The 26,782-nt window shown below is 36.5% G+C and overlaps 1 protein-coding gene across 6 annotated transcripts in view; it reads left to right on the plus strand.

Moving 5' to 3' along the window:
• Positions 1-26,782, plus strand: part of ptprea (protein tyrosine phosphatase receptor type Ea) — an 88,252-nt gene that overhangs the window by 38,855 nt on the left and 22,615 nt on the right. For 4 of the 6 annotated variants that reach the window (XM_081393553.1, XM_081393554.1, XM_081393555.1 and 1 more), the window contains one exon: positions 12,830-13,129. The gene's annotated coding sequence lies outside the window, so the exon portion shown is untranslated. Of the gene's footprint in view, positions 1-2,078; positions 2,221-12,829; positions 13,130-21,596; positions 21,808-26,782 lie in introns of those variants that run through there. The other 2 variants (XM_081393556.1, XM_081393557.1) reach the window with 2 other exon arrangements.

The following is a 26,782-nucleotide window of genomic DNA, read 5'->3' on the forward strand; positions in this document are numbered from 1 at the left end:
CGAGGAGGGCGCGAAGCGCCCTCATTGGCCTGATGCCATCTCAGGCCTCGCTCGATAGGCTTAAGCAGTTGCCGCAGAGCAGCCTATGAGCGAGCAAGCCGTCTCGCCATAGCTGTCTGCTGCTGCCGCAACGCGTTTTACATATATGAAAATTAAAGGATAATTTTTTGCTTCAGTGTTTCGTGAAAAGAGACTTTTCCCGTAGCGTTTTGATAAAACGCAGTACTCGTTCCCTCTTCTAGAGAGAACCGAGGTTACGTTAGTAACCGAGTACGTTCTGCTATTTCTTTTATTTTCCGCACAACTATGCTGGATGTTGTCTGAGAGTCGGCAGCGCGTTGAGTCGCAGCGGCTGTTAACACTCACGTGCTTAATATGTGAAGCTTATTACTAAATGAAGCATACTGCTGAACACTGCTAGTGGCGTGCCGGCTTCACTGTGTGTGTGTGTGTGTTTGTAATAACCACAGTCCCCAGGAGATCATGCAGCACTACTCTAAATGCAGCAATTAAAGCATGTGTTTGCTTTTAAGCATCTTAGTGGCCGTTGGAAGGGGTTTGAGGTGCCTTTGTGTCTCAGATCTGAGACAGTATCTGAAAATCCACGTGAAAATGTCTCTGCCACCCATTATTCCCTGCTTTCTTTTTAGTCCATCAGTCCTGTTTTTCCTTTTCAAAGACTGACTCAGTTTCCTTTATGCTATTCATTCTTTTCATCATTGTTTTCATCGCTGTCAAAACAAGATCAGACTGTGAAGTGGAAGCCTGCAGATCAGGTCTTTCTCTCGAAGAAATGCAATGATGAGAGAAATAAACTGTGTGTGTCCTGCTTATGATGGCGATATGCCAGTAATGGTAAGCATTTTTTGTGCTAGTAAAGAAACAGAAAGTGATTTATGGATAGAGAGAGACTGTCACTGAATGCCTCTGTTACGAGTGCTCAGGATTCGCTCCAGTGTCTAAACTTACTCTCATTATCTTCAACACTTCAACTATTATTTACTACATTCACTATAGTTTTGTTCCTGTGATCACGGAGAACCTTGCAATATTAGGGAGTAAAACTATTTTATTTTATTTTACTTCTATTCTATTTTATTTAATTATTCTTTCTATTTATTTATTTATTATATTCCGTCCGTCCATCCATATTTATTTATTTATTTATTTATTTATTTATTTATTTTTGGAAGGCAGACCATAAAATGGTGAGACTAATGTTAAATATATATTCACTTTGCCAGAGGTTGTTTATTATCTCGTAGTATCTGACTGTACAGAAAGTAAATTGGAGCAGCTCATTATTACACCTGTGCTCTTCATCGTGTTTTTGAATCTGTTTTTGCTCAGCCTGGTTTCCGTCGCTGCAATCGTCCTGACAAGTTTTAAATATCATTAATCAAATTAAAAACTGTCACTGTATTTTTTTTCTCACATCCACCACCCTCTCTCTATCTTTTTGCTGTGCTATCACGTGTCAAGGTCAAAAGCTTCTGTTTTTAGCTTCTGCTCACCACATGAAAGTTCTGTGTAGTTTGTCATAATAGAAGAATATTAGAGAATTTCCTAATGCAGTAAACATGTTTCTGAATGAAATCATTGTGTTTTAATAGCTTAGACAATGAGTTGCAAAGTGCAGTTTGCTACAGCAGTGGTTGGTTACTTACCAGCATGCACTTTTCCGTATGCATTCTTTCAACAAACATACTTTTTGCACAGTTGCATATAGTGTATTTCTGGCCAAAGTGTTAAACTTAAGCGTTGCAAGGTTGGTACTAGTGACCACGCAAGCATGCAAAAAACAGTTTAACCACATAACACATTTAACCATCTCTAGCATTATGGCAGCAACATTTGCATGGGCAAGAACAATATTTTTTCTTTTGAAAGAAAAAATCTAGTTTTTTTATTATTATTTTGTTGACATCCATCTGGTTGACGGAGCTTTTCATGTCAGCAGAATTCCACAGGATCAAGTTTGTTCTCTAATTACAGCATCTAAAGTGTGTTATCCCCCCCCCCCCCTTCCTCACTTGATAACAGTAGATCTTCCACTTAAATTAAGCTCTGAAGAAACCCAGTCAGCAGTCGTGTGTTTCGAGTGCAGATAAAACCCTTCAGCTGGAGCGTGTTTGACATGACTGAACACGACTGACTGACAAAGGCAGAGAATCGAGAGGAGGATCAGAGTGTTGTGTGGAAGGAAAAGAGAAACCAGAGGTTTGTGTTGGTTGTTTGTGTTTTCCTGTTCTGTGGTTTATGACTAATACAAAAGCATTGTATCACATGCACACGAAAGTAGCATATGCTTATTCTAGTGGCCATATTAATTCACACTGTCTGTGAGAGTGGAGCTGTTCTGCGTTATAGAAACAGATATGAAGCAATATAAAATAATGGACTGAACTTAAAGTGGAGTGAATATACTTTCTATTGAATTAACGAATCCAGATGATTTACGCTTCAGTTTGGGGTTTACATAGCATGTAGATGCAAATGTGGTTTTAATTCTCAAGTAAATTATATTTTGTGACAGTAAAGTTTTTCATAATTCCTTATGGTCCACTTATGATAGCTATTTTATAATTTATAGCTGTTATTAGAGGAAATGCTCAGTGTAGTAACCTATGTATTACTTTATTTTGAATATATATATATATATATATATATATATATATATATATATATATATATATATATATATATATATATATAGTTTTATTTTAGTATTTATATGCTGCTATTATAATATGTATTAATAACATGAATGAGCTTTTATTTTGTATTTCCAGTTTTTAATTTTAGCTTAAGTTTTAGTATTTTTGTTATGTGCTTTTTATGTGATTTAAATCTTTTTTTTATGTGATTGTTTTTAAGTTTAATTTACTTTTATTTAAGTTTGTTTTACTTCAGCTTATTTATGTTTTAATTTTTTAAGTATGATAATACGTTTTTGAAGGTTTTAGTTTTTCATATAAAATTAACAAAATTAACAAAAATGATTTTTAGTTTAGTTAATGATAACAACTCTGCTGTATTTTGTTCATAAACATATCATCATATCCTAATCGGCTGGGAAATTTTATCCTGAGTTACTGAGCTTGAGATTGATTGTTGTTATCTATTTGATTTTGATTTTACATCTTACATTGCAGTTTAAAGTAAACCATGCGTTAGTTTAAAAAATCTGACCAGCTGGTTTCAATTACTTACCAAGCCAATGTTATTTACATTTGCTGTTTGGCGAAGGTTCATTTTGGTCCCTGTATGTTTGTGAAAAGGAGTGTGAGTGCATTTTTGTTTGTGTGCTTCCCTTCGCAAATGAATCACAGGTGACAGGTGTGTGTGTTCTCTCACAATTTGCCAAGGATATCTATTTTTAGCTTCAGCTAAAATACAAGACTGTGCTCGGCAGAAGGCAAGAGGCAGAGCGCAGGTGATTAATGAGACCCTGTGGTTTTACCTCACACACACACACACACACACACACACACACACACACAAACACACACACACACACACACACACACACACACACACACACACACACACACACACACACACACACACACACACACACACACTGCAGCAAAGCCTTGGCAAGCGTTCTGTACTATTAAAGTGACAGTTCACTCATAAATGAAAATGATCATCCTTTTACTCACTCTCATTCCAAATGTCATTATTTTATTTTATTTTATTTTATTTTATTTTATTTTATTTTATTTTATTTTATTTTATTTTATTTTATTTTATTTTATTTTATTTTTTATTTTTTTAGTCTTTTTATGTACAGAACATCTCGAGAAATGTTTTTATTATTTTATTTTATTATTGTATTTTTTGTCATTTTATTTTATGGAAGGCTGACCAAAAAAATGGTGAGACTAATGTTAAAAATATATTCACTTTGCCTGAGGTTGTTTACTATCTCCCAGTGTCAGTTTCTTACAGAAAGTAAATAGGAGCAGCTCATTATTACACCTGTGCTCTTCTCCATCAGAAAGACTGTTTTTGCTCAGCCTGGTTCCCATTGCTGGAATCGTCCTGACGAGTGTTAGGTTCCTAGTAAATCTCATTAATCAAAATAAAACCTGTCACAGTATTTCACAGTATTCAACAGAAAAAAAAAGAAAGTCATACAGGTTTGGAATGACATGAGGGTGAGTTAAGGTTGACTGAATTTAACATTTTTGGGTGAACCATTCCTCAAATCAGAAAACATCCTGGCTTTCAGAACAGATGTGGGATGCTCTCTCAGACTCAGAGATTGGGCCGTAACCAGAGTCCAAAACCCCCGCGCGGCCCGGTCTAGCCCAGGTGCAGTGGACACAATGCAGGCCTTTCTTCCACTGGGGCTGTTTATGTGCAGCACGACCAACCAGCGTCTGAGAGGAAGAAAGCAGAGGAAGAGAGCGATGGCTGGTAAACGAGGGACAGGAAGTGAGCTGAAGGAGAAGTGTTCAGGGACTCTGAGTGGATTGTAGTATTGACCAGCCATAGATGGATGTGTCTGAAGGCTTTTCAAATCAGTGGTCTACTGACACAGAGACTTTTCTTTGATTGCAGCGATGTTGGGCCAAAACTTTTTGCCAGTGCCAGGTCAACTGAGAAAGTTTAACAGATATTGCACTTTGCAGTTTTGGATTATTCACTTTACAATAAAAATATTAGTAATAAAACAGAAAAATATATATTTTTAATTATTTATTATAATGTTGTTTAATATTTATTATAAGTTCTAGTTGGACTTTTATTAAGATTTTGTATTAGTGTTAATAGAAAATAATAAAGATTGTACGTGTGTGTATGTATATATATATATATATATAATACACATGTTGTTGTTGTTGTTGTTAATATGTATATAGTTAAGTTTAGGTATTGTGTTTCATTAAGGGATGTAGAGTAACATGCAGAATAAGGCATTAATATGTATATGTGTATATATATATATATATATATATATATATATAAATATAAATTCTTCAGTCTTCCATAATGAAGTTGCAATTGGACTTTGATTTCTTGATTGTTTTGTTTAGTCTTAAAGGCTTTAGATCCGTGTCTCTTTCCCAGCCATCTTCTCTCACAGGGATTCAGTGTTGCCGAAGATCGTTTCTCTGTCACATAATATTCACTGATACCCTCATCTGCCTCCCGATGGCCGGCAGAATCCCGGCTTTGTCCGTCCTGCTGTCTTCCATCTCTGATACATGATCAGAACACAGCCGTATCATCAACACACGCTGTGGCCCAGAGATGTGCTTTTATAACCTGATATTTCACTGACAGGAAACAGATGCCCACTCACGAACGCAAACACACACCAGGAAAATAAAACACAGTTGAGTGGAAAGAAAACAGTGATTGGTGCTACACACAGAGAGAGAGAGAGGATTTTCTACTGGACATTTAGCTTATCTTGATTTGTGGTTCAGTGCTGGTTTATTCAGCTTGGTTTGTGGTAATTTGGTATCAGATATGGATGTTATTCAAAGTGGGAAATCAGGTTATTAATGATTGAATTTTTGTCCTCATTTATGCCAGTTAAAATCAGGGCGCTGAATCCAGGCCGTCACTCGTTTCTGTGAGCCAGGAAATGACACGCGATTAGAAGCGATATTTCGAGCGCTCCCAGTAGGGAAGTGATAAAGCACGTGTTGGCATCTTCCTGTCTGATGCACTGGTACTGAAGACGCTTGAGTCGCCACAGTGCCTCTTAGTGAAGCTGTTTTATATACTGTCCACGGACAATCATTTTGACTCGTGGCTCGGTTTCTGATAGCAAATATCTTGTGTACAGTAATGCACAAACTAGATTAAAGGGTTAGTTCACCCAAAAATGAAAATTCTGTCAGTAATTACTCACCCTCATGTTGTTCCAACCCCGTAAGACTTTCGTTCATCTTCTGAACACAAATGAAGATATTTTTGATGAAATCTGAGAGCTGGATCACTACTTCATAGTCTGCTAGGTAATTGATATCTGCCAGCCCAGAAAAGTTAGTAAAGACATCATTACAATAGTCCAAGTGACTACAGTGGCTCAACCTTAAGTTTATCAAGCAACGAGAATACTTTTTGTGCGCAAAAAACAAACAAAAATAACGACTTTATTCAAAACTATTCATTTTCCTCTGAGTGAGTTCACGTAGCGTAACAGCGCAGCGCTTCTGGGTTGTTCGTCAGAACGTAGGCTCACTATTGGCCAGCATCACACACATGACCAGCCTCAGCCAATAGTGAGCCTACGTTCTGACGTACAACCCCGAAGCGTCAACAGCTTGAGAATGACATGGAAGAGAAGAGATGGTGGAATAAAGTCGTTATTTTTTTTTCTTTTTGCGCACAAAAAGGATTCTCGTCGCTTGATAAACTTAAGGTTGAGCCACTGTAGTCACTTGGACTATTGTTACAATGTATTTTAATAACATTTCTGGGCCGGCAGATATCGATTACCTATAGCAGCCTATGGTGGAGTGATCCAGCTCTCAGATTTCATCAAAAATATCTTCATTTGTGTTCTGAAGATGAACGAAAGTCTTGGAACAACATGAGGGAGAGTAATTACTGACAGAATTTTCATTTTTGGGTGAACTAACCCTTTATAGGGCAAGTGTTCTGGAGCGGTTAAAAGTAGAAATGCTCTCCAAACCTTTATGACTTTCCTACATCTGTGGAGCACCTTAGGATTTTTTTTATAGAATATTTACAACTTTTTATGCATTTTATTTTATTTTAATTTTTTATTTTGTTACATATATATATTTTTTTTTTACATTTTATTTATTTATTTACTTATTTATTTATTTATTTATTTATTTATTTATTTATTTTATGGCCACTTTAAAATAGCCACTACTCCCCATCTGCCTTTGTTTCACAGAAAAAAAGCATCTCATTTTGGAAAAGAAAATCTCTTGGAAATTAAAAGCAGAAATGCAGTTTCTATTTGTGCTGAATTCCTCTGTACAAAAAATGTGCAATTTGAGCTATAAAGTGCTGATGAGGGACCACTACTCGAGGTCGAGGAACTTTTAGTTATGCTGTAAGAAATGTTCTTGCTTTTATCTGTAACGCAACATGTAAGTTCAATTAAAGTCATCTAAATATGATATTGACAATATAACATATATGTTGTGAAATGCATGTTATCATGAGGAAATTGGCCTTTATTGTTTTTAAGTTTTAGTAAAATTTTCAAGTGAACTTTTTTTTTGTTAGTTGAGAAAAGGCAAAAGCTAAATGATCTAGTAAATAATTAGTGCATTAACCACTCAAATAGTTGATTTAATAGTTCTAATAATCATTACATTAGTTGATTATTAAGAATAGCTAGTTGAGTTCTGCAAGGGTGGATAAGATTGGATATGATTTTGCACAGGCAAGGTTAGTAAGTGATTTAAAGGGGGGGGTGAAATGCTCATTTTCACTCAATCTCCTGTTAATCTTGAGTACCTATAGAGTAGTATTGCATCCTTCATATCTCCAAAAAGTCTTTAGTTTTATTATATTTATAACAGAAAGATAGGCTGTACCGAGTCTTTCCGGAAAAAAACGAGCGGCTGGAGGCGGGCCGTGTGGGCGGAGCTAAAGCTGTGCTAACGCGCCGATAGCTAACAACACACAGAGACAATAGATTAGAAGCAGTTTTACTCACCGAACCTTTATCATTGTGACTGCTCGATCCTTAAGCATTAGACGATCTGCAAATCCGTCGATCTGGGCTTTGTTTATAAAACAATCATCGTCGAAATGCAGGGAACAAACAGTCTACACAACTTGTTTATGCTCAGGAAAAACAAACTCCATCCACTGGTGCCTTAACGCTGGGTTCTTTGGGAATCTGTGCAGGGTTGTCTTGCCCTGGCATCCCAAAACACACTTCTTTGGTGACATTGGCTTCCCAAAAGCCGGGCAGGGCGCTTTGATGGCGAACTGCTTTCGCTCTCTTTCTTTGGTCTAGGAGTGCGCGCGCGCCCGCGATCTTACCGGAGAAGTGCCCTTAGGACCCATATAAGGAAATTCCGTTACATCTGACGTCACACATACCCATACTCGAAAAAAACTTTCCGAAACTTGTGACAAACCGGAAGGACAATTTTTGGCACAGAAATACTCCTTCAAACGTGGAATTTAATTTTTGAAACTTTGTCCATGTTTAGCATGGGAATCCAACTCTTTAACAGTGTAAAAAAACTCAGTATGCATGAAATAGCATTTCACCCCCCCTTTAATCATACTAGTCTCAACATGCAGGGCCGTTTTCAGGGGAACAGCCAGGAGTTGTTGAATTAAAAACATTAATAATTGGTCTTTAGCTCTTGTGAATGTGGGTGAGTCACATAAGGAGCGGCTATTGATAAATCCATCCTGAATCACTGTTAAACCCAAATGTGCGGGTCACGCACATGCGCACATTACATGACTAAACTTTCATTCAAAGAGGCTTTGTTGAGTATTTACAGGACCGTTGCTGTAATCCTGGTAAACTGTAGCTGCTCTTTGCTCAGATATATTGCATGTTAATGGAGGTTTTAAATATAAACCCTGATCTCCAGTGCTAGAAGACTGTCAACTGGCAGAACAAACGCCGCTAATTAGTGTGATTCTTGCCCAGGGACACACACACACACACACACACACACACACAGCGCTTTTAAAGCACACAGATCCAGATATATATAAGTGAAACTGCCTTGGTTCGTGTATTTTTCAGCTTTTTCTGACAAACAGCGTTCGTTCAGGGATAGCGTCTCAGGAGAGGTGATTGGATGAGCAGTGTGGGTCTCAGCAGTATTACACATTCATGGAAATGCAGCGCAAATGGCCTTTGCACATTTAATAGCTGTTCAAATCTTTCTTTTCTGACTGTATAATTTAATAGTAGTGCTTGCTAAGGAAGGAATCACTATTATTATTGCTCATACTTTGCTTTGGGGAGTTGAACAAACCCCTGACCCATCACATGTGGTGCATAACTCGTGTGTCATGTTGAATTGCAGTGTGCTATTGTTGTTCAGAGCTGTAGGATATTCACACGGCTCTTTCTTTCATGCAATTTAATGTTATTTTATTTGATTATTTTATTTATTTATTTTTTGCACTAACATTTGTGGTCTTTTTGTCATTTTTAAAGCTTGTCAGACACTATTTTTTATCCACATCTCACTTTGGAAAAACATCTCTGAAATTAAAAGCAGAAATGCAGCTTCTATTTTTAGAAATTTGAAGGCATTAAATGCATTATTGTGCCGGGTTTATTCTATAAAACAGATGGGAATGAAGCTGGCTACTGACAGACGATCAGCTCTGTTCGTTCAGGATGCTTCTGTGGTGTGTTCAACGATCAGGACATAAGACCTATTTTGCTGAGAAGGAAAGCCTGTTATCATGTAACTGAAGCTGAAATCAGTCTCGCAGGACTCTCGCTGTGGAGAGCGTCAGATGTGACCCGCTGGAGGAGAGCAGGTTTTATTCTCTGCTCATCAAGCGAGTTCACGGGCAGGCCATCGCCGTCTGAGATCTGCTGCTTTCATCTGCTCTTTAAAGGTTACACAGACATTTTTCTGCTCGCCAGGGACGACAGAAACACACAGAGAGGCACAGACGTGTGATTATTGATGTTACGCCTCGCACATTTCCATGGAGATTTTTTGGAAGCATTATATTAGTATTGCCTTTTTGAGTCATGATATGAAAGAAAAGATGCTAATGCTGATTAATCGGCCAATAACTGCTCTCACTTACCTGGTCAACAAGGTTAATATTTGTTTTATGTATTTTATTTATTTTTTGGTGCAATATGAGAATATATATATATATATATATATATATATATATATATATATATATATATATATATAGTGTAATATATATAGTGTAAAATGTTATAATTTTGTATTATATTAATATTACACATACAATAATATTAATATAATATTAAATTAATGCTTACTCAAAAATAAAAATGGACATAAAGAGACAGGTTTAAATGTTCATTTGGTGTGTATATATATATATATATATATATATATATATATATATATAGCATATAGCATATAGCAAATAATAAATTACTGATTCTTTAATCATCAAGTGTTTCAGATCAAATGTTGATTATAATGATTTTACAGTGGTAACTATTCTAATCTGGTGGAAACCATGGTTATTATGGTTATTTTTGGCAAATTGTGAAATATAAATGCATGATGCATTATCCTATCATGGTAAAGTTTTTTTTTTTATATAATAATTTATTTACCATTATCATGGTAAAATTGGCATGGAATTTGCTACTGTTTTGTGTTCCCTACTTTGATGAGTAAATTGGCCTTTTGAATTAGAAATAATGTAGGGCGGCCCTTGTGCTGGGTGAGGAGACGTAATGTTTTTGAGGAAAGATTACGAGAATTGGTTTTGATTTAATGGTCAATTTAAAGGCACTTACATTATAATGGGATGTGGCCACATCACCCACAACTCCATGCGTCTGAACAAAAAACTTGGTAATATGGTAACCCCACTCATGCCGGATGCTTATGTTCACCAGCTTGGATTGCACAAGCATGAAAATCCTGTATGCAGCTTTTCCCAGGTAGATAAATTGTACTTTGTCACGTCTGTCTGTTCCTCCTCCTCATCATCATCGTGTCTCTCAATTGTCTTTCCTTTTTTCGCTCTTTATCCAAACCCTCCTCCCACTCCATTCGATCTCTCCGTCTCATTTAAATTCATGTATGGCATCCTCTGGAGCGGCAGCTGGGATTATATGACACACAGAAGCTATCTCTGCGTTCAGGCTCCGATGTGTGGCGATGCCGAGAGCTGTTTCAATTTTAAAAACGCCATTTGAGTCTGATGGACTGACGGCTGCTGAATTTGAATCAAATCCTGGGTGGTGGCTTAAGTTGGTGAAATATCTGGAGCTGTTAAATGTATTCACTCCCATTGCAAACAGCAACAGTGTTATATACGCCATATAAATGAGGCGTGAAGTCGATTTCCTGTGTAATTTGTGTATTTGAAATGGTTGTGTTTAACACGACTCGTTCATTAAGTTAAGAGGAGATGGCATTAGTGGCACTTGGCATTAGTGATGCTATTACTCAAACTTCAACAAACACGTACTTCAGAGATTAACTCGTCCTGCATTATTTGTGCTACAGACATGAATGATACCTCAAAACCTAAGTATATTTGTTGAGGAGAAGCTGGTTTTGGCCTGTTGGACGATATAATGGGTGAAAAGTATAGACTTCTGTTGAGATTTTTGTATATGAGTTTGATCTTTGTCTGATGTTATTGAGACAAAGTCTGACATATCTTGTCTGAATACAGGGCATGACTTGAATCAGATTAGCAAATGGGTTGAAATTGAAACCGTGACTCACAAAGTAATGACTAAATGTGTGATTTAGTTCACGACTGAACATTGTTTATTACCATCATGTTTTCCCTGTGTGTCAAGGCCAGGCCACATACATGTGGAAAATCAGATCTTAAGACCCTGTGTTCGTTATCTCCATTATTCTCATTGTGTCAAGATTATTATTACTGTACATGGCTCTCTGGAATACATGATTCTGATTGGTCAGTCAACGAATATTTGTATATAATATCTCTAAACTGTATAATTGGCCGTTGTTTTGTCCCTGGCAACCAATTTCCTATAAAGCTTCTCATATCACTTTGTGGTCTCTTTCTTCAAACATAATATAATTATTTAGCCTGTTTACTGTCAGTGTCCTGGTTGTGGGACACTTGGCATGCTTTTTCGTTGCCTTTTCCCCCTATATCACATATCACACACAACTTGGTTAGAAATATGGCTTTCGTTTTCTTCTTTAGACTCAAATTATTTAGTAAAATATATATTTTGCATAAAATAAAAATATGAGCAGTTCAGTTTGTGCACTTTACAGTAAACAAAAAAAAAAAATACACTTTTAATTTTCTGAAGTTGCTGTCACTTATTTATGTGAATTTATTTATTTCAATCTGTGGCCATATAATACATTTATTTATTTTAATATCTAGCCGTATAGATTGCATTATTGCCCGCCCCCTTTTTCAGCGGTGCTGGTTCCGGAAGTATTTTTTTCATTCATTTTCCCCATAAAATAGTCTTTGTTAAAGAGTTATAAGCCATGAACCAAGTCAAGTCAACGAGGTGAATCATAACAGTAGACACTTTGATTTGAAGCAAAAAAGTTTTTGAAAAGTCAAACAAAAATACAAGGTACAAAACTGTGTACTTAATGGCTTTATTGAGGGAAAGAACTACAATCCCATGAAGCACAATTGAATGTGTGTGTGTGTGTGTGTGTGTGTGTGTGTGTGTGTGTGTGTGTATATATAAATATATATATATAGGAGTGAAGGGACATAGACTCGATTACATCATTCGCAGTGCTTCATGGGAGTGGGTGGAGCTAAAAAACTATTTTGCGTGTTGCTTATTTCGTCTCTGATGGCTGTAATTTTCTGTACAGCATCACAGGTAATGCAGTTTTTCACCAGGAATTCCACTGTTAAACATGATTATTTTAAAAATAAGCTGAAATAATGCGAGCTGACATCTTAAGCAGAAGCAAATACTATGGATTAACAACCTCATAGCTCACAGTTTGTCTGTCTTTAAAGGTTTGTAAGTTATTGTTAAAATCAATATCCTTTTTTCCATTTTTACTTCCAGAACCCGACTGTTGCAGTCTATAACAAGGGCCTGACCCTGTCAGGGTTTATTGTGCGATAATGACTGGCTTACATAATTACCAGAACAAACATCTAACCTGTGTCTCTGTCTCTCTCGTTCTCCCTCCAGGTTTCATTGAGCTCCTGGATTTCAGCTGCACCTGTTCACTTTGTGGATCTGTGGAATGGATAGATAGATAGATAGATAGATAGATAGATAGATAGATAGATAGATAGATAGATAGATAGATAGATAGATAGATAGATAGATAGATAGATAGATAGATAGATAGATAGATATCTCAGAAAGAGAGAGAGAGAATGAGGCAAAGCTTTAAGTCTGAAGGAGCGATGTGACGGTTGGATTCCTCCTACAGCTCGCCGGCTACAATGGACCTCCAAATCATACACTGAAACCTCACTGCTCAAGGTAGGGTCAAAACATTTCCTCAGTAAATACGTCTGGACAAAGTCTGTCAAGTTTTTGTTGTTGCTGTTGCATGTTATTTTTTTCTCTGAAGTCCAAGATTTGTCAAGGTGTCTTGTGCCAGACTCAGGCATAATAGTTTAAATGACATATTTCCAGCCTCTCCCTCACATTTAGTATTAAACAAGCAGTTTTTGCTACTGTACCTTTAAGACTCACCTGAGGGCAGTTTTGCTGAATACAGAATAGATGTTGATGTGAATATGGTTGGTCATATGTTTAATGAGCTCATGGCTGTGGTGTCAATATGCAAGGATTTCTGAAAAAGATGTTTTTGCATTTTCTGGATGAACTGAGGAGGGATTTTTGAGTTGTGAATGTTAGAGTATGTTGCACATTTCTCTCATTTCAAAAGAACAAGAAAAATCTCATGATATGGCCACATTAAGGGAATATCCTAGCCTGGTAAGCCATACCTATATCAAGATGTTAGGTCTGGCAACTCACCATAGACACGGCTCAATCCGAGGGGCGGGATAAACGGCTGTCTTTCAAATTCCCTCCGCACGCAATAGGACAGCGCTTCAACCAACCAGAGCGTTTTCCCAACAGCGGAGCTGACGTTAGTTGATAGATTCAACTTTTGAATCTGGCCGGCAAAACTACGAACACATCTTCCTTTTTTAAGAATGACTTAAGTGCCGTTCTTTGCTCTTTTCTCAAAGAAAAACTTAACTCCAAGTCCTCCAGAGTCGCGGCCAAAGCTGATTCGAAAGACTGTTCGCCAGCAGCAGCCGCCATTCAGTGTTTTCAAGTAGCAGGGAACCGTCGCAACTCTGTTGTCATTATGTTAAGCCCGCCCCGCCTACTCTATACGCGATGTGATTGGCCTGACCCAATTTAGGTTTTGCAGCTCCGAAAGTCAACGGAGAGTTGCTAGACTACCCTGGCTGCAAAATTAATTTTGCTGCTGCTAGGGTGCGTCTAGATTTCTAGGCTAGGAATATCCTGCATTTAATCCAGAAGTAATTTTTTTTTTGTTTATTGTTGTTTACCACAAAACACGATGAGCTTAAATAATCACCTCCATCTTTTTATGTCCACATAAACACACTAATGTTTTTAAGATCCAGTTTCAGTCAAATAAGTCAAGCGTAGAAAGTCTGGCCTGTCGGGTTCATTTTCATTTCGTCTTTTCACACGTAATGAAAGCTGCATGTTCAGCTCAGTCACACTCTCTGATCCTCTCAGTCTGCAGGAATATTCAAAGGATTTTTCTTGTTCTTTTTGTTTTCTCATTGTTCCTGTTATTGCTGCCTCACTGGCACAGCGTTTCTCATTATCAGAGCTGTTACCAAACGCTCCACAGAGGCCTGAAAACATGGAGACATCCCAGCGGGTTGTGTGCAAACGCGTCTGTGGATAGGCCATGCGCGTGTGTGTGTTTGTGAGTCTGTGCTTGTGTGTACTAGTGTTCAGGACTTGTTTGAGGAATGTGTGGAAGTGTATGTATCTTATCCAAAGGTTAAGAAGTGTTTCAGACTCGAGCAGGAAACCTGGCTGCACAGGAAAGGAAATAACTTATCAGGCGGCAGATGGAGGACAGCATGTGCCACACACACACACACACACACACACACACACACACACACACACACACACACACACACACACACACACACACACACACACACACACACACACACACACACACTAGGGATGGATGACATTTTTCAGCTTTTTGACTATATTATCTATGTTGATGTTCATACCTACAGTTCAAAAGTTTGGGATTGGTAAAATGTTTTTGAAAGAAGTCTCGAATGCTCACCAAGGCTGCATTTTTTTTAAATAAAAATTCTGTGAAATCAGTAATTGTTACAATTTAAAATAAACGTTTTCTATTTGAATATATTTTAAAATGTAATTTATTCCTGTGATCAAAGCTGAATTTTCAGCATCATTACTCCAGTCTTCAGTGTCACATGATCCTTCAGAAATCATTCTAATATGATGATTTGCTGCTCAAGGAAAAAAAAAAAAAAAAAAAAATATATATATATATTATTATCAATGATGTAAGCAGTGCTTCATATTTTTGTAAAAACACTATAACATTTTTTTCAGGATACTTTGATTAATAGAAAGATAAAAAGATCAGAATTTATTTGAAATATATTTTTTGTAACATTATAAATGTCTTTGTCACTTGTGGACAGTTTAAAGCTGAAAAAAAAAGTATTAGTTTCTTCAAAAAAATCTTACTGACCCTGAACTTTTTATGTGTATTTGTGTATATTTCTTCTGAAATGATTTTCCCAAATTAGAGAAAAAAAAAAAAGTCCACATAAAATGGTTTTAAATTATATTTTCTAGTAATTTTTTTTTTATTTTTTTTTTTTAGTTTTGAATCATTTCATTACAGTTTAAACTGATTCAGCTGTTCAGTATTTTTGCTGCAGAATATTAAATTACAGTTCATTGGCCAAATAAAAGCACATTAAAATCATCGTGATTATTTACAGTGTTGGTTGATTTTATATTGTCAGCAAAATCACTGCGAATCACCCGTACATTCATGAGCTCTATACTAACACGTTAACTCTCACAAATGCTCATCAGAAACCCTGTTTATGTGGCCCGGTCAGTCCGCTCCAAATGCCAAGTGGAAGTGTGTGAAGTGTGTTCATCTATCAGACTGGAGGCTGTCCTCCTTATTGTTATCATTCATCACACTGTGATATTTACAAGAGCTTTGCTGCTCTCTTCTCTCACAGCATTAACAAAAAGAACATTCATGTCGTTCCAGACCTGAATGAATTTCTTTCCTCTGTAGCAAATGAAAGGAGAGTATCTTGGCTGAATCGGGACCAAAAATGACTAAAAAGCACCATAAAAGTAGTCAGTATGACCGGTGCGCTGTAATCCGAGGCTTTTGAAGTCATATGAGAGCTTAATGTGAGGAATGAGCACAAATTTCGACCTTTATTCGCTGCTCTGTTCTTTTGAGTCCACGTACACTGTTCAAAAGTTTGAGGTCTGTGAGGTTTTTAATGGAGAAGTCTCTTCTGCTCACCAAGGCTGCATTTGCTTGATCAAAAATACAGTAAATACAGTAATATTGTGAAATATTATTACAATTTGAAATAAATGTTTTCTATTTGAATATATTTTAAAATGTAATTTATCCCTGTGATCAAAGCTGAATTTTCAGCATCATTACTCCAGTCTTCAGTGTCACATGATTCTTCAGAAATCATTGTAATATGATGATTTGCTGCTCAAAAAAAATGATCAATGTTGAAAATATTTTATGGAAACTGTGGATTATCTGATGAATTGAATGGAACATGTATGTATATGTATGTGTGTGTGTGTGTGTGTTTATCTTTATATTTGTATCAATTTAATGCATCCTTGCTGAATAAAATAATTAATTTGTTTCAAAGAAAATAAGATGCATTGATGATTGAATTGACATGATTGAATGTCATTGCTCATTCAAAGCTATCATGTGACTTTGAAAGGCTTGGAATATAGTGCAAAAGAAGTATGGACTAGATTTGTAATACTTTTATGGTGCTTTTTGTATCATTTTTGGAGCTTCAGTGTCTATTTTTATAATTCTAAGAGCAGCGTAAACATTCTGTGAATAAGAAGGTTTGCAATGTGGATGAAGTGTTTCTATTAACCCGATGATTCCATCCAGACAGCGTTTCAGCATCTGTAATGATGGTAAAACACTAGAGACGTCTCTCCTCCTCCGTCTGCTCAATCTCTCATCTCTCTCTACGATCGTTTGAGTCTTTTCATTTCCTGCGCTGTCTCGGCTCAGGACCAATCAAAGCTGGGATTGCCCTCCCCTGCTTTCCTGCATGGATTTCATGTCTCATTAATAAAATGCCAGCACACACACACACACAAACATGTGCACACACTCTTTCTTTCTCACAATGAACCATCCGACTCATCAGAGCGTGTTATAATGTCACGGCTCCCCTTGGTTTACAACTCTGTCCTGTGTAGTGTCCTCAACGGAGACTGACATTCTTCTAATCCAATCAGTCATGGGTGGGTGGGGCTTATGGTGAGAGCTGGACTCTGATTGGCTGTTTAATTCACCGCAATATCTGTCAGTCAAATGTGGCGTTAAAGGTGAAGTGTGCAGTTCTATGTTATAGATTAACATAACCCTGTGGTATTTGGGATCTAGTTATTCAATTCCATTTGGTGATATTAGTGGTGCAGAAATGACACACTTCACCTTTAATAAACCAAAGGCATGATGAGAAAGTTTATAAATTAAATAATTTTTTGGTTTTATTGTGCAAAATTCATGAAAATTCAAACAGATCAAATTCTAACTTGCTTTGCAGTGTTATTTTAGTATTATTCACATTCTATTATATTTTATATTAATATTTGGAATTGGCTTTAATTTTAATTTAAGTGTAATGTGCTTTTGTCCTTTTATTGGTTTCTTTTGAAATAGTTATATTTAGCATTAATTACATTTTCTATTAATTTTAGTTTTAGTAATTTTAGTACTTCAATTTAAACATGTTCATTTCAATTAGTAGCCAAGACAAAACTTCTCATTTTCATTAAAAATTTTTAAGTAATTTTTCATCTACTGTTTATACTTTATTTCAGCTTAATAAATGAAAAGTATTTTTAATAGTTTTAATTTTAGTTTGGTGTTGCCAAACAGTGTTGCATTACAATCAATTTCAGATGTATGCAATCAAGTCCCGGCCTACGTTTTTTTTTTCTCGTTCAATATCCTGTTTCATTCAGAAATGCGTCCGATTTTTGAAGCAAAATGGGTTGCAAATGCAGCTTCATGTTGACTTTAAACTCAAAGAATATTGCGATTCAGTCTCAGATGTTGTCACAGGTTGTTGCAGCTGTGGGTGTTTTGGAAGGTATGAGTATCTTTACCATGTTTACCTCTTTATTTGCTCTGATGTGTCAGACTGGCACTGTGTTGGCAGTGGCCACGCCCCCTCTGTATGATGCCACCCCTCATGTGACCCGGCCTGCAGAGAGAGAGAGAGAGAGAGAGAGAGAGAGAGAGAGAGAGAGAGAGAGAGAGAGCGACACTCGGCCTGAAGGGGCTCAGATCAGTGGCCTCTTGTTGTGAGTGTGTGTTTGTGCGGGGATTGTTTATGTGTGTGTGTGTGATCAGGACAATAGCGCTCAGTGTAAATCCAGTGCGGCCCAGATTTTTATAGTTCTTTCTCACAAGCCAGTCCGAGCGAAAAACATCCTTATGCAACCTTAATCAACAACATGGCACTGGCAGTCTGCTCCCACACAGCACGGCATGCTGTAGTCTGTCAGGTTGAGAGCCGGGCATCTGGAAACAGTCTCTGAGGAATTCTGCGGGGTGAGAATGATCTGACTGAACCTGCTGTGTTACGTCCTAATAAAAGCTTGAGCATGCTCTGAAAGCTGGTTGTGATGTGGCATGGAATAAACTGTTTATTTTAATAATGTAAGGGCATAAATCATCATAAAATAAAATGAAAGTAGTTCATATGACTTGTGCTCTATGTTCCAAGTCTTCTGATGCAATACGACAGGCTTGTGATATCACTGTACAGAAACACTGGGCTCATGAATATTAATTAGCTTGCACTGATGCTGTGTTGTATTCTGTGGCCCCGCTAGCTTATTAACATTCATGAGCCCAAATTCACTTTAGTAGTATTTACAAATGTATTGTCTGTGTAAATGTGCATTGTTTTAAATGTTTTACATAGTTTAGACTTTAAGTTTAAGTATCAAGGCAGTTTTATGTTTGCTCAAATTTTTTATTACATTTTATGAAGTATACATCCATGTCAAAACTGAAATTTCAACAATTCATCAACAAGAGAAGATTAGAAATAAAACTTACAAAATTGTGTAAATCAATTCTCAGCATAATGAATTTCCCAGCATAAAAAATAATTATATATATATGTATGTATGTATGTATGTATGTATGTATGTATGTATGTATATATATGAATAATAATAATAATATATTTATTTATTTAATTTATTTAATTATTTATTTAATTATTATTATTATTATTTTTTTTTTTTTTTTTTTTTTTTTTACAGGACATGTAAATTTAGTATGGTAAATTTTTCTCACTTGTATTTTCCTGAGCAATTTTTATTCCAGCCAAATATCTATCTCTTAATAGCGTCAAGTTCATCAGTGTAGATTTTACACAAAATGTGCATCACTCAACTAAAGTATAAACCCTAGAATTAATCTGCTAATGTTGATCTGTTCAGGATTAATTTGTGTTTGGGGGACTGGGCTTTCGTTTCATGTGAAGTCACAGGTTACCTTGGCTGTGAAGATCAGCTGTTGAATTATAGAATGTAAAAGCTCAGCTGGCACGGCCTGTGACGTACATCTGTCCTCACACACTCATCTTCAAAGAAACGTTTGCCAGATGCACATAAAACTCTAGTTGGGTGTTTAACAGGGTGTCTGTTTGAAATTTACTTGTGGTCATGGAACAGTTAAATATTGTTCCATTTTATTGGCCTGGCCAGGTGTTGGTCTCTTTCAGTAAACCGTGGGGTGTTTTACTGGAAAGTAAAGTGTTCTGGAAAATAGGGGACATAAAAATATATATGTTTACAACAGTGTACTTTTATATTCATTTATAATACATACTGCAATATTCATTAAAAAACAAGAATAGTCCATTTAGATTACATGGTGACTTTTAGTTTTTTTTTTTTAGAAATGTTATTACTTTAGCTTAACTTACTTTATTTGTATTTTTTCTTCTAATATTCATATTTCACATTATTTCATTTCAAATTTATGAAAATACATTTAAACAGATTGATTTTTTTTGTTTTTATTAATGATAACACTTTTTCCTATGTTCTAAAATTGCTGAGCTTAAAGGAACAGGTAAATATTAACTAAATAAGTTCTATTAAGTAATAGAAAAACAATATGTTTGTTAAAAGCAGTGCGTTGTTCATGTCTGAAGCACCATTAGCTCTGGCACAAGATGACTCTTTCGCTCGACCCTTCGGCTTCAGCAGGTTGATTTATTTAGTCAAGATTTGGCAACAAGGTGTAGTTGTATGAGACAAATGCAATACACTTGTTTAAATCCACATTACTGCATAACCAGCATTAGCTTCTCATTCAATCTGCGGACGGCTAGCAGAATTGATTTGCGTGTCAGTTTGTGTTTCTCCAGGGAATATTTCAGCTAACACCAGAGTGAAATGAGCGACGAGAAATGTTTCTGGACTAAAAATACACGTTTTAAACCAGCAGAAATGAATTTTGTGCTCAATATGTTCGACGTAGAGTCACATTATGATCAAATATACCTGTCCTAAAAATACGAGATTTGACGTTGGATCTTTTTAGTGGTCTAGGAGGTTCTCTATATTGATGCATTTTTTCGTGATCATATATGTGTGTGTGTGTGTGTTTCTCATGCAGAGCTCAAGGCCGCAATCTTCGTTTCTCAAACCACATCGGTTGTCACGTTTCCATGGCAACCCTTAGGAAGATGATGCGACTGCTGTCTGGCATCATTCGGGTCTCTGTATATCTGATGTGACCTCTCTGTGCAGGCCTGCATTAATGCGTGTGTCTCTGCGCCGAAGGCAAACATGCTGTGATTGGAATTTGGGTGGAGGGTTAACTTGACGGTCGAGACTCGCTTTGAACGTTTAATGCGGTGTTGTTGTTGTTTGGTGGTCGCTGTGGGTTTGTGTGTTGAATGAGTCTCTTTCTCTTAAATGGGTCAGTGTGTAAAAACCCACATGGCAGATGGACCATCTCGAGAAAGAGATAAAGAGCATAAAGATCTCCTCTTATAAGACAGGATATTAATGAAAACTGAAAGAACTTAAATGCGATCTAAAAGGATTATTAAAAGATAGAATGAGAAAATGAAAAGGCCTTTGCTCTCTGTTGGTTGAACTCGTTTTAATGGCGTCTCCCAGGGTTGACTTTGCTTTGAGGTTTCTCTGAATTAGACCAAATGTGCCTGGCTTAGTTTCCTACAGATCCGTCCGTCTGATTCACAGAGCACGCAGGAGAACAACGCTCAGTAGGTCCAGCAAAGATCAAAGTCAATTTAGTATTATTTGGCTGAAAACCTGTCTAGAACATGTCATATTTCATACAGAAAACAAAAGGCATGAGCAACAAATTATATTTTGCCTAACAAAAATGAAGCCTGTTTTCAGGACCAGATTTTTTGCATTATGACAATTAAAAAAAATAAAATAATAATAATTATAAACTGCACAAAAAATTGTGACTCGTGTCTATGTTCTGTCTTATTCTGCTTTTTTAAGCGATATGTTCTTTAACACTTTAACACTTGTCGTGTTTTAATGCAAACGAGCTCTTCACGTGTCAGAATTGCTAAGTGAGATGAAATGAGAACGACAGAGTGTAAAAGTCACACTGTCATTCTGTGAAGATCTTGGTCAAATAGCATTTACAGATAGAACAGAATGATGTGAGGGGAGAAACGTGCCAAAATCATCTTTAACAGCAGCAAGCAGCGTTCAGAAGAGACTTTCTGTCAGACCTGCCAGGAATTCGGACAATGAAAATGAAAAAACTGTAACGGGGGATACGAACGTTTTTCAGGGAAACGCACGGCTAAAGTAGATCCAGCCAGACTGAGGTAATTCACACTCTAAATATCTCTGACCTGAATATCTACATCATTTTGGGGTGTGGTAACCTTCGAATAAGTGGAGTAATTGACTGTGGGCGGTTGAATTAATGCACACTCGAGGTGCTAATAAATCAACGGGCCGTTGCCAATTGTTCCTAACACATTCTGTATGTATGGCTGTTTTTAGAGGAGTTTTTGGTGTTTTTCAGCTGGTCAGGCTGGGTGAACTGCTTGATGCCCAGATAAACCACCCAAAAACTGATAACATTTACTGACACTTGTGGTGCAGAAATTGCACGATTGTGTATTTTCTCTTTAAGTAAAGTATTTTTCTGTCGTGGCTGTCGCACGTGTGCTGGCATCAAGTGTTTGAGACATTTTGTTGTCTTTCCCTCTGCACTTATTTTCGGTTGTATCTCTACTGTAAGACAGACACGCGTCACCTGATTATAAGCTGATGATGACAGTCGAGTGATGTCGTGGGTTGGTAATGCTGTGTTTTGTGTAAGCCGCTCCTGCAATCTGTAAAATTACTGTTTAGTCAACACAGTCTACATGGAGAAGGAAGGAGTTTACTATATTTTACTTTATAAATACTAATAAGCTATGAATCTCACCCTTTTTTATTTATTGAATATTTAAAGGGGTGGTTGAATATGATTTCACTTTTCAGTTAGTGTGTAATGTCGCTGTTTGAGCATAAACAACGTCTGAAAAGTTACAACGCTCAAAGTTCAAAGCAAAGGGAGATATTTGCTTTTAAAGAAATTGCTTTTTAAGGACTACAACAAACGGCTGGCAGAGACTACACAAGCTTCCTCCCGGGTTAGTGACATCACCAACCCTAAAATTTACATAAACTCCGCCCCGGGAACGTGATTTATAGAGTATCATGACAAAATATGATAATCAGTGACTAGAAGATAACTACACATAAGCTACACACATTCATCAGCTAACCGCTCAGAAATGTCCTGTTGCTTCTACATGTTGTCACTTCTTCTTGAGTCTCTCCATCTTTGTCTGAATCCGGTTTGAACATAAAAGGCTAAAAGTTTTTGAAATTTTCAGTGCATGTTTGTGTGAGGTAAAAGGACACAAGCTGTTGAAGCTCCGCCCCCTGTGCCGGGAGCAGCAGCTCATTTGCATTTAAAGGGACAGACACAAAACGGTGCGTTTTTGCTCATCCTCAAAAAGTGACAATTTTAACATGCTATATACAAATATCTGTGGGGTATTTTGAGCTAAAACTTCACATACACACTCTGGGGACATCAGAGACTTATTTTACATCTTGTGAAAAGGGCATTATACCATTTACTTGTGTGATGTAAATTTTTTATGCTTATTACATGTTGAAATATTATTATTGGCAAATTCTGTTGGAAGCAAGTTTCTCCCTACATTTTCCGTTATGAGGGCTTAATCATTTCCTAGTAGAAATCAAGTCCAGATCAGATTCAGTTTGGATGCTGCCTGTGTAGATACTATAGCAAGACAGCTCAGTAGGTTTTGGAACATATCTATACTCTACATATATGTACATTAGTTTCAGGTGCATTGATAATTTGGTCAGACACATTCAACCCAAGTACGTTTACACTTCATACACAAGCATACACACATACTTTTGTTGTTCTTGCTTTTGCTGATTGCATAAGGAAATGACATGTCTGTGCGAACACAGGAGCGTTCCTCATTTATAGACCGAGCGGTCGCTTGGAGTTTTCGTGTGGGCTGAAAACCCCCACGACAGAGCGTCATTAATTCATGGTTAGCAGCTTAGAGACAAACACACAAACAGAGATGGTCTCACTTACCATTTAAATCAGCGAGTGCATTCAGGGACGTTTCCGGCACATGTTGGGGACGGGTTAAGGCCTCACCCAAGGCTATCTGCAAATGTCTTTCGTATAAAAGGAGCCTGTCTGCTAGCTTTACCCCATGACCTATTTACAGTAATGACTCTAAGAAGTGCCCTATATGCTGAGGGCATAGACAGCAGAACGCTCCTGACCATAGCAAACACGTCACATGTTCTCTGAAGGAGGTAAGTGTGGGACACAGGGACAGGCGAGGCGGGAGGAGAGGTTTCAATGTAATTATGTAAAGGTAAAAATTAGCATTAGTGTTGAGTTTAAACACTCGGAATAAAACAAAAAGTCTGTCATCGTTTACTTTATGCACATTATATTGGTACCAAATAGGTTATTAGGTGACAAGTTTTTTTTTTTTTTTCATCAATATTAAATATTTAATTGTGCATGCTCATTTCCTCTATTTTTAGGGGATTTAGATTACCTTACCATCATCTGTGTTGTGTAATCTAAATGTAATCTTTATAAAAAAAAAATTAATTACCGTTGTTTTTTAAAGTAGAACATAAAATAAATTTTTTTTTCTATTTTAATATATTTTAAAATGTAATTTATTCTTATGATCAAAGCTGAATTTTCAGCATCATTACTCCAGTCTTCAGTGTCACATGATCCTTCAGAAATCATTCTAATATTCTGATTTGCTGCTTAAGAAATTTCTGATTATTACAAAATTTGAAAATAGTTGTGCAGCTTAATATTTTTGTGGAACCTGTGATACTTATTTTTCAGGACTCTTTGATGAATAGAAAGTACTTTTTGTAACAATTTTGAAAAAAAAAATTACTGTCAGTTTTGATTTATTAATGCATCCTGAATAAAAATGCTAGTTTCTTTCTATTTCTAAAAATAGAGTAACGACTTACATTTCATTATATTTCTGATACAAAACTATATGACTTTAGAAGCCTTAGGCTATGGCAAACACATCATATGGATTAATTTTATGATATATTAATGTAGTTTTTTTGTTATTTTGTCTCCATTCACTCATGTGGGTGAGTAAACGTGACATTTTTTATTTTTATTTGTATTTTTTCGAGGTAAACTCTGTCTTTAAAGAAATGGGACTTTGGAGAAGCTCCACACAGTCTATTAACACTCTGGAGTGTGAGAGACACAGATTTGTCAGACCCATTTCCCTCCAGTAAAGTGTGGCTACACAAGATTTATGTGTGTCACTGATTTGCCCCACTTACTTTAACAGTTTCCCACTGTGTCCTAGCAAAAACACAGCAGTGTGTGTGTGTGTGTGTGTGTGTGTGTGTGTGGGTGCACTGAACAGGAAAACTTGTCCCCACTGTGCCCTTGAACAATACCTCTTACCCCATGTATCTCCACAGAGACATACTGAAGTCCCTCTGGATAAAAAGCATATGCAATTGCAAGATTCTGTGCATTTGCATGCATTCACTCGGATGCAGTCTAAATGTATGCTATGGAATATATATATATATATTCACGCTTACCTGTGCAGTTGTTTGCCTGGGCTTGGCTATCGGCCCTGTACCGCATGAAACGGGGAGGGTCATTTCTTCTCATTATAATTCTGCCATCAGTCTTTGTGCCACTGCAGGCAGCTCTCAGCTCTTTATTAAGTGCTGTGGGACAGTGTATCGACTCAAACACTCGGGCGTGCTCTGGGATACTGTCGAAAAATGCAGCATTTGATCACGGTTTATCACAGCGGCTAATGCAGAAAGCACTATTTCACTCCCGGCTGATGAATGATGCAGTCTGTGAGGTTACCAGGGAGAAAGTCTGGTGTACGCTGATAATGCAACAAGAAGCAGTTGAGAAAAAATGTCCATGAACTTTTTCATAATCAGGATTTTAGGTAAAGTATGTGTATGCATAACGGAAAGTGCATATTTTGGGTGATGTAACTCTCCATTATTTACTTATTTTACTTAAAAAAGTTTTCTTAAATTTATAATAACCTTATAAGCTGCTTTTTTGCAGTTCACATAGTTCTGTGGTGTGACAAACAGTTTGTTCTGGTGTTTTGTGTCTGGGAACTTTTCAGGTAGTCAGACTGGGAGACCGTTTTAGCTGGTTTAAGATGTCTTTTATCATCTGGATTTAATATATTACACTACTGTTTAAAAGTTTGGACTCGGCAAGATTTTAATAATTAACATAAATGGAATATACAGAAATTAATAATGAATAATAATAAATAAAATAATGAATACATGAATGAATCATTTATTTATAAATTGTATAATAATTATTAATGCATAATAATCAATAATTAATGAAATAATTAAAAAAATATATAGAAATTGATCACTTTTACAGAAAGAATGGCTTAAATAGATCAAAAGTGACTATAAAAACATATAATGTTACAAAAGATTTATATTTCAAATAATTGCTGTTCTTTTGAACTTTCTTTTCATCAAAGAATCCTGAAAAGAAATGCATCATGGTTTCCATAAAAATATTAACCAGTACAGCTATTTTCAATTCATTGATAATAATCAGAAATGTTTCTTGAGTAGCAAATCATCAGAAGGATCATGTGACACTGAAGACTGGAGTTATGATGCTGAAAAGGAATACATTACATTTTAAAATATACTCAAATAGAAAACAGTTATTTTAAATTCTAATAATATTTCACAATAATACTGTTTTACTGTATATTTGATCAAATAAATGCAACCATGGTAAGCATAAGAGTTAAACATTTAAAACAGTATAGTGTATCTTTGGCATAACCTGCACTAATGAATAATGCACGATAAGACCAGGAATGAGTGTTGAAGTCAATGTACAATCAGCTTGTTCATTTTTTTTAATGTACATATACAGTACTCCTTGTACTTTGTATTCAAATGTATAATCATGGAATGGAATAATTGTCTGAAATAGTTGTAGATTGACTCGGCTTGAACTTCACATGAACTACCCTACTTTTGCTGATAGTTTGGCAGTCTTGGAGTTTGAACACCTCCAGGATTCTCTCTAATGTTGAGTGGTTTGCGTTGCAGGGCCACAGGGATTTGTCTGTAACCGGTGTCTGTTATATATGCTTTGTGCTGGTTTAGTGAATTAGCAGCAGCACCCACTTCATTTTCTCAATGAGGAGCATCAGCGGC

The sequence above is a fragment of the Scardinius erythrophthalmus genome (assembly GCF_964197995.2).
Source record: "Scardinius erythrophthalmus genome assembly, chromosome: 18".
NCBI lineage: Eukaryota > Metazoa > Chordata > Actinopteri > Cypriniformes > Leuciscidae > Scardinius > Scardinius erythrophthalmus.